This window comes from Pteropus vampyrus, unplaced genomic scaffold (genome assembly GCF_000151845.1).
Source record: "Pteropus vampyrus isolate Shadow unplaced genomic scaffold, Pvam_2.0 Scaffold226, whole genome shotgun sequence".
Classification (NCBI taxonomy): domain Eukaryota; kingdom Metazoa; phylum Chordata; class Mammalia; order Chiroptera; family Pteropodidae; genus Pteropus; species Pteropus vampyrus.
In genome coordinates this window covers 1,696,790-1,706,402 of record NW_011889007.1, presented here as the reverse complement: position 1 = coordinate 1,706,402, position 9,613 = coordinate 1,696,790, and the positions used below count along the sequence as shown (strand labels likewise).

At 46.6% G+C, this 9,613-nt stretch overlaps 1 long non-coding RNA gene across 3 annotated transcripts; it reads right to left on the bottom strand.

Annotated features, from left to right (window-relative positions):
• Positions 1 to 252: 252 nt before the first annotated feature.
• Positions 253 to 4,210, bottom strand: LOC105301091. Of its 3 annotated transcripts, none has more exons than XR_896694.2 (3): positions 4,007 to 4,210; positions 3,158 to 3,248; positions 253 to 528 (listed from the first exon to the last, which is right to left on the bottom strand). It is a non-coding gene; the product is annotated as an uncharacterized LOC105301091 (long non-coding RNA). The 3 variants fall into 3 exon arrangements; XR_896693.2 differs by lacking the exon at positions 4,007 to 4,210 and adding an exon at positions 3,750 to 4,000; XR_002783573.1 differs by lacking the exon at positions 4,007 to 4,210 and having other exon boundaries at positions 3,158 to 4,000.
• Between the last annotated feature and the right edge of the window lie 5,403 nt (positions 4,211 to 9,613).

Here is a 9,613-nt window from a genome sequence, read left to right as displayed (position 1 = left end):
CTTATTAATAGGCTGAGACCAACACGAAACAGTGAGAGTATTCGCCATGGCCTATTTATAGTATCGAAGGATTGGAAACAACAGAAACGGCCATGAACAGGGTATCAGTTCAATAAATTATAGGCTACCTACATCATGAAGAAATGTGTAGCTGAAAAATGAAAGAGAAGATTCTAAGTATTGATAGTGATTCTTATCTCCAATAAATGTAAATGAAAAAACAAATCAAGGTACAAAGCATGACTCCGGGGCTGCGTGGTGCGCAGATGGATGCCCCGCCCCAAAGATGTCCACGTCCTACCCCTCAGAACCTGTGAATGTGTTACTTACGTGGCAAAGAGACCTGCAGATATGCTGAAGGTAGGGATCTTAAGATGGGAAGACGATCCTGGATCATCAGGTGGGCCCAAAGTCATCCCGAGGGTCCTTATAAAGGGAGGCGGGTGCGTCAGGGTCAGCGAAGGAGACGTGATGACGGAAATGTCAGATAGCAAGAGAGAGGGACTGGAAGATGCTACATTGCTGGCTCTGTGGATGAGAAGAGGAGCCGTGAGCCATGCGGGTGGCCTCTGCGAGGGAACGGATTCTCCTCCACAGCCAACCCATTTCAGATTTCCGAACTTCAAAACTGCAGGAAAATAAATGTGCAGTGTTTTAAGCTGCAAAGCTATGGTAAGTTGCCACAGCAGATATAGGGAACTAACATGGCCTTTCACGTCAAACCCTCACTGAGCCTCGGTGTAGTCCAGCAGACCCACAGAAGTTTCCTACCTGCTGCAGGTGAAGGATGGCATCTTTCTCCCCGCCAGGGACCTCATCTACAGCTAAGCTAAGTGGCGAGGGGAGGGCTGGCACCCAGCCAGCTCACAGAGCCCCACGAGGAGAGGAAGCTGAGAAGGTGCTGGGGACTCTGTCAGGCCGTGAGTACACATTCAGGGTCTTCAGGCAGCTAAAGTCTCACATGAGGACAGGAGGGGGCTCTGCTCAGGTTAAAGATTCAGAGACTCCTGTCCCCTCTAAAATATGCTGGTGCTGGGAGGGTCACAGAGAAAGGGCCAGTCAACACCAATGCTGCCCAACAGAACCATCGGTGATGGCAGAATGTCCCGTAATTCTGCTCTGTCCAGGACAGCAGCCACGAGCCACGTGTGGCTACTCAGCACCTGAAATGTGGCCAGTGGGACTGAGAAAATGAGATTCTAATTGTATTTTAATTGTATTTTTCATTGGTTTAACTGAAATGGTTACATGTGACTAATGGCCACCGTCGTGGAGGAGACATACTCAAGCCTGAGTTCCTAAGATGTGGAGGAGGGGGCCCGTGAGTGGCAAAGAGTGGCGGAACATGGACCTGGGAAAGAGCACTGCCTACACGTTAGCAAGGACAGCAGCTAGGAGCACAGCGCGTGTTCTGTGCCATCGGACAAATGCATGCGTGAATTAAGCACTGTTATGTTACCTTAGTTCTAAACTCTAAGGCCTCGTATTTCTACTTCTTTCCTCCTCCACAGCCACTATCCAAGCCTAGGGAACAACCGTCTTATTTCTAAACTTCTTCCTAATACCGCCTATCTTTTCTCTTAAGCCCTCATTCTTAATCCTGAAGTCCATTTTAACTCACATGCAAAAATCAAATGCTAACCACATCATCCTGCTCGCATCTCTTCAATGAGTGCCCACTGGCCTTAGAATACAGCCCAAAGTGATGCCTGATCTGGTCCCGCCTGACCACCTGTCCAGTTAGCTCACATCCCTTCCCTACTTTGTTGTTCTGGCTTCAGCTGTCCCTACCCTCCCAAGTTCACAGTACATCAGGCTCTCCTGCCTTAGGGATTGTTCTCATGCAGCTCTCTCTGCCTGAAATGCTCTCTTAAACGTATCCCGACGCTTTCACTCCAGTAGAGTCCTATGACCAGCTAAACCCAGTGCCAACCTTAGCTCTCAAGCTAAGTATCAGTCCTTCTCAAGAGGGCTTCCCTGTTCCCTCAGATGGGGTCCTCCACACCAAGCTCCCACATCACTTGCACAATCAGCTGTTTACATTTCACCTTCCCTGTTAGAAAGTAAGCTCTAGGAAGGCAGGACAAGGCCTGGTTGGTACTACAGGGTCCCTATGCACCTGTCCCAGGGCCTGGCTTATGGAGATGATGAATTATTCTGCTTTGCCTACAACTATCCTTGTTTGAACAGTAAATGTCTTGCGTCCTGGCAAATCCTCAGTCATTAATAAGTGAGAATGGCTGGTCACCCTAAATCGTGCATTCAAAGAATATCTATTGCATGACAAGCAAATATTTCTCTCAAGAATGTTATAGGAAAGCCAGTAAAAGAGGCGTGAACACATGTATGTGCGCGCGCGCGCACACCCACACACACACACACACACAATGAATAAAACCCAACAAATATAAAATTACTTAATATGCTTCTCTGCAATATGAATCATCAGACTTATTTCAAAAAAGTTTGAAGGGACAAAGTTAATTTCTATTAGAAGGCAAGTTGTGGAGGACAATCTTTAGAAACTTAACACCCCATCCTTTGATCTACAAGCTGTTGCTTAATATTCTTCCACATGATTTTAAATCTCATTAAGAAAAAAATAAAAATCCACTGGCCCTAAATACATCTGGTTGCTGGTCAATTTAATTTTAAATTTCTGTTACTAGCATAAAAAAGTTCAAATCACTTCTGCCCTCCCATGCCCCTATAATCTGAATCTTTGTGGAGGATTTACAGAACTTCAGAGGTCAAACTGAGAAGGCCTGAGGAACGCTGCTAAGAAGGCCTGCTGGTGGGAAGACTTGCATACATGTAAGAAAACTATATTGTTATACTTATATATGAAACCCTAAAAGTTTCAGTATTATGGAATGCAAGTAAATATGTATTTCTATACTGTTATACATACGTAGTTATTTACATGTTTGTTTAATGTGTCCTTATTTGCATATTTACTGAATTACACACACAAAATCACACACACCTTACTACCTTTCCCTTGAATCTAATCCATCAGACATAAATAATTTTTCTTAAGATTCTCTCACTCAGCGATCCCTTGTGTTCACAATCCGAGCTCAGGAAAGCTCGTCAGCAGTTCTTCTGCACGATGGAGGTGGCGGGAGCCTGTCATCACAGGCTACACAGTCCTCACCTGGTCACACAGAAATCTTCAGTCAGCAAGGAAAAGGGAGCCTTGAGGCTGGTTTCAAATCAAAGCTGAGCTCCAGAAATGCTTTTCTTGTCTGAGGAGGGAAAAAAAAAAGGCACAAAGATTGCTTTTGAGGCTTTTTACCGGGCATAGTACAATTGTTAAATGGAAAGGGCACCCCATGCACGTTTCTTTTCTGTATTCACTGGTTAATCTATAATTGTTGGCTGTTACCGGATTTTCCCAATTCCCATCCAGCCATCTGCTCCCCGAGTGGGAGAAAGCAGTTTCGTGCTTGCTCGCCCCATTTGGCTGGACAGTGTTTGTGGTGACTTGCAGACACCCTAAATATGGCTCCTCGCTGGGGACCCAATAAGTAACTCGGCTGACTTTAAACAGTTCACTCAGGGTCTCTGAGATTTCAAGGCCTGGGAGCAGGGTGCCCTAAACCTCAGCACCACTGACGTCTGGGGCCCCGTGGCTGCGTGTGGGCCGTCCTGTGCACTGCAGGCCTAGAGCAGCATCCCTGACCTCCACTCTCTAGTTGCCAGTAGCAATACCCCCATTAGTAACAACCCAAACAACGACCGCAGACCCCCTGAAAGTCCCCTCGCAGCAGAAACCGCGCCGGGCGAGGATGATGGATGCGCGCTCTGAGGAGGGGACCGCTGCGTTCAGAGCTGGGGGGTAACAGCAGCTTCCGGCCGCCCACCGAGACCAGCGCAGCGGAGGAGCAGGGGTCCCGGGAGGCGCGCAGGCCGCGCCCGGGGCGCCCTCGGCCCGAGCTCCACCGCGGCCCGCACCCCTGCCAGAGCTCGGGACAAGGTCCCCTCGCCCCGCGGCCAGACGCACCACGCGAACGCGGAGGCCCCGCCCGAGACGCCAGCGCGCGCCGCGCCGCGGCCGCCCGGGCCGCCCCACTTCCGGTCTCGGCTGGCGGCTGCGCCAGGCGGCTTCCGCTCGTGGGCTGGCCGCCGCGGAGAGCCGCACCCCGGGCCCTAGCGGCGCCCTGACCGGCGGGGCCGCGGGAGAACAATTCACCGGGAGCGGCGTTGGGCGGGGCCAGGATGCGGGGCTTTCGGGCACAGAGGGCGGGGCTTGGGGTGGGACCAGCCCTGGGAGGTGGGGACCAGCCCTGGGAGGTGGGGGCCAGCACGAGGGGGTGGAGCCAACTCTGGGGCGGGTGGAGCCAGCTCCGGGGGTGGGGACAAGCTGGGGGGTGGAGCCAGCTCTTGTGGAGTGGGAGGAAGCCAGCTCCGGGGGGGTGGAGCCAGTTCCGGGGGTGGGGACCAGCTCCGTGGGGTGGAGCTGGAGCAGCAGGGCGGAGCTGGGCGGAGTCCAATTCCAGGGATGGGTAAGGCGGAGACGAGGCTGGAATGGGCTAGGCGGGCTGGGCAGCGGGAGGAAGTCGCCCCTAGAGGAGGCCTGCAGGCGGCACTTTCCCTGGACCCTAGTCTGTGCAGATAGCAGGATGCGAAACAAACAGCTCGTCTTCGATTTGTCCTCCACGTCGACATAGCCTCACAAAGCCTAATAGAGCGACAAGCCCATGTTTAGGACTTTTCATTTTTTGAGCACATTTCTGTTCTTAATTTCTTTTGAAAAGTGGATTATATGTTCACATTTCTCTACAACTTGCTGCCCAAGCCTGTAGAAAAGGATCTAACTCTATTTTAATTTAAAATTTTTATTGGGGTGGGGGAGGGAACTACATCATGGATAAACAGGAACTTCCAAGACAAGTACATGGAGAGTAAAATATTCTCACTCCCACTACTGCCTCTCAGTCCTTTTGCCTAGATAGAAACATCCTTTTCTCCTCTGCCTTTCCAGATTTAGTGTATACGTATATTTATATGTATATATTCAAGCCCAAGAGGGGTATCTACAAGGAAAAATTTAAACTGGTAATTTGTCTCATGCATCTGGATCTACTGAAGAAAGATTTATATTTCCGGTGCAGACGGGTGAACTAGTGATAAACTGATAGGAAGAAAATGGAATTTTTACCATTTCAAAGGTTAAAAGAAAAAAATGCAAAGAGAATGTATTTATACTATCCCTACATGGCGCAACTGGATAAGATTTATATGTCATTAAATGGTAAACATTTATGTAATGACAATAAACATTGACTTGATTTATAATTCTTTTAGAAATTATATTACACAAAGTAAATTATGTTTTAAGATGTGTAAGAGAATTTTTTCAGAGAAGAAAGTAATTAGAAAGTTAAAAGCTGAGAAATGAAATAGTTGTATAAGTAGCTAACTTAATAATATAGGGTTTATAGCCAGAAAAAGTTTCTGGGAGTCAGAGTAAAGAGTAGAGAAGCTAGATTTTCATCTAAGGCTTGAGGCATTATTTGAGATACAGGTGTATATAGAGAGAGAAAGAGAAAGAGAGAGAAAAACTTGAATTTTCATTCCAAAGGGAGCATCAAATTTAAGAGGAATTTATTAAAAATCATTCATTTTGCAACAATGAACTGTATCTGGAAAACTGCACAGTTTGAGAATTTTTAAAAAGCTATGATCATTTTGGTGGAGAAATAAATGGGGCATTACTTTCAAATGTACATGGCGACAAGCATTTTACATACATCAGTCCTATGTATTTTCCCAGCAACCCATAAGGCAGGAGCTATTATCTGTTCCATTTTATCTCATTTTACAGATGAAGAAATTGATGGCAGCATTTGCTAAAAGATTTATATTACATAGAACTTCTCAATAGATACTATTTTTAAATTGTTTCATTAATAACAGTATGCACCATGCTAACAAGCAAAGAATATGTAAAACAATTTAATCAAACGAGTTTCTCCCTGATATAGTTAAATATATCAATCACTTTATTATTTTTCTGCTCTCTGTTTCACATCTAGGAAGATACTTCCTATCTTAAAGGTTTATTAAAATCTCTACTAAATGTAAGACTCGGGGAATCCCCATATTATGGAAACTTCCTGAACACACACAAAAAATCACTTAAATAAAATATTTGACACAATACTCTTAAATTATCAATGAGTTTGTATCAATGCAAGTCATAATTAAGCAAGATGTAGCTGTAGAGTGACACTTTAAAATATTAGAAATTTATAAAGGTGATTTATTACATTAAAAAGGCTTTTTTCAATCTCACTAAGTGCCAGGAAATCATTTGGGAAAAAGCATTGTGTTAGGTCCAGGAGGGCCATATCCTTTACTCATGTAGTGTGGGAACTAGATTCCTCCCTGACCTTTGTGTGGGAACCAGACCTTGCAACGTCCGGGGTGGCAACACTCCATGCTCACCTCCCATTTCACTGGACTTTCCTCCCTTCCCTGCCAATTTACTCTCCTGAAATATTCCCACTGAAAAAGCCCACCTCATGCCCCATGTAAGTTTCCGGTCCCTTCACATTGGGGGCTGATGCCATTTTCGGCTCAGCACGGCTGTCATCCTGCTATGATAAACCTTGTTTAACTCCTTCGGCCTGTGCGTTCCTCCTTCGGCGAACCTAACATCTGGTGCCAAACCCGTTAGGGTTAGGTGTAGGTTTAGTGGCCACTCCTCTGAACCCCAAGATTATTGGTTTGCAACCCAGAGAGCAGTGGGCTGCAGCAGCTCGACCAGGCTAACCTCCAGATCCACCTGTTCCTCAGGCTCTAAGAGTTTAGCCCTAACTTACCAAATCCTCCTGGAGCCCAGCCAGGAAGATGTCCCACCCAGAGCTTCACCTTTTCATTGCTGACCTGCCTGTCCACATTCGTCACTTAATTTTCAGGCGAGTGGTTATACACTCTGCTAGGGGATTCTGTCTCCTATTCCCTGACAAATCCTGTTGCTAGGCCAGAAGACTCCTCAGCCTCTTGGCCCCAGGTCCTTATGAACTGGGGACACCCAGCTCAGAAAGGATCCTTCTGCTCTATCAAATGGACTCTGTCAGTGGGGATGCCCACCCAAAGAGCCACTCCCTCCCTCGTGGTTTTCCGCTCGCCCTCCTCACTTTCCCTGTCATTCTCCAACAGGCCCCTTGGCTGCCTTTTAAGGAACCTACACAACGTCAGCCTCAAGGATGATGTCAGACCTAAAGCATCTCATTTTTTGTTGTAACACTGGCCATAATATAAGTTGGATAATATATCTCAATGGCTTGAGAACGGCACCTACGATTATAACTCATTAAGAGACCTCAACAACTTCTGTCACCACGATAGAAAGTGGTCCGAAGTTCCCTACATCCAGGCCTTCTTTACTCTCTGCTCCAGACCCTCTCTGTAAATCTTGCTCTACTTATCAGATTTTACTTCTTCACTCCAAACAGTCGACTTCCCTTAACTCTGAAACTGACACTTCCTCTTTTGATCTCACTGACCACAGGCCACCACCCCCTAGGCTCCCACCTCCGTATGCTCCTCTTTTGGCCAACTGCCCCACTCCCTCTCCCCTTAACCCCTCAGCTCCCAACTCCCCCAACTCCCCCTTCCCTGAACCCTTCAGCTACAACCCCCTCCCCCACTGCTTCCTCCTTTAACCCCTTGATCTCTGATGAGTCCAGCTCAGGTCCCTCAGAAACCGTCCTTCTCCCCACCCCACATTCGTTCTAGGACTCACCCCAGGAGCCCGCTACTGTGTTCCTTTAAGGAAAGTAGCAGGAGCCAAGGGTATAGTCTGCATTCATGTCCTCTTCTCTATCTGTAGGACACCTGCTCTCCAATCTATGCAATCAGACAGTCACAATCCAACTACCCAATGGACACTGGACTCAGCGGCTAGACTACCAAGTCTCTCCAGAGGCTAATGGCCTCTTTCTACAATCTATTCTCTTCACAGGTTACCCTGCTGTCCTTGCAACCTCTTACATACCCTCCCTCTCCTTCTTTCCTTGAATTATGACTGTCTCTGCAGTTCTCCAACACTCATTGCAGACCTACTAATACCCTACTCCTCTATCCCCCTTGATTGGAGCTGCTATAGCTACAACACTTCTGGCCTGGAGTTCCAAGCCTCAGAAAGGACACACTGGAACAATCTATCCTCTTACTAATTTGTTCTCCGTACACGTTTCTACTTGTGTACCTGACCAAGAGGTCTTCTTTCTATGCAGAACTAGCACTTATCTCTGCCTTCCCACCCCCTGGACTGGCACTTGTACTCTAGTCTATCTCTCTCCAAATATAGATATGGTTCCCAATAACCAGTCTTTACCAATTCTCATTACACACTATATAAAACATGAAAGGGATATTCAGGTCATCCAACTGTTGGTTTCACTGGGGATTACTACGGGACTAGGCACAGGCATATGGGGACTTGCGATCTCTCTATCCTATTTTGAGGTATTGTCCAATGACCTCCAAGAAAGCCTAGATGAGATTGCAAAAAGTTTAATTACAGGATTAAATTGACTCCCTAGCAGCCATCACTTTACAAAACAGACGAGGGCTAGATTTATTGACAGCTGATAAAAGAGGTCTCTGCCTCTTTCTAGAAGAGGAATGTTGTTTCTATATTAACAAGTCAGGACTTGTAAGAAATACAGCTAAAAAACTAAAGGACAAAGCCAATAAGATAAGAGAATGGCAAACAAATTCTTGGGATATCTGGCTAAAAACCAACTGGGTTACCTGGCTCTTATTCTTCATAGGGCCTCTAACCTTCATTTTTCTCATTTGGTCTTTAGGCCCTGCATGCTGTGCCAAATTTTCTCCCTCTTCCAGGACCGTTTTCATGCATTTACCAAACAGTCTATAGCAGAAGTCATGCTACTTCACTATGTGCCACACTACCAAGCCCTCCGGCTGGTGGAACCTACCAGTCAACACCACACTCCCCACAACTATCCACTATTGAACCCCTTTCCAACAGATTTCGCTTCCCCTATTCAGCAGGAAGCAGCTACAGAAGGCCGAATAACCATCCCTATTCCATAAAACAAAAAGGCGGGAATGTGAGGTCCAGGAGGCCCTACCCCTAACCCCATAGTGTGGGAACTAGACTCTTCCCTGACCTTCGTGTGGGAATCAGACCTTGCAACATCTAGGCTGGCAACACTCCATGCTCACCTCCCGTTTCACTAACAATGTACCTGCCCAAAACATTCTCACCGAAAAAGGCCACTTCAAACTTCATATAAGTTTCAGGTCCTCTCGCATTCGGGGCTGATGTCATCTTTGGCTCAGCCCGGCTGTTGCTCTGCTACAATAAACCTTGCTTAACCCCCCCCTTCAGCCTTGTGCGTTCTTCCTTCAGTGAACCTAACACATTGCAGCATGATTGACAATAGTCAAGAGCTGGAAACAACCTAAATGTATATTGATGGATGAAAATCTAATGAAATGTAGTATACGTATACAATAAAATATTATTCAGCCTTAAAAAAATGAAATCCTGTTATATGCTGTAACATGCATATATCTTGAGAGTATTATGCTACGCAAGCTAAGCCAGCCACAAAAAAAAAAAAAAAAA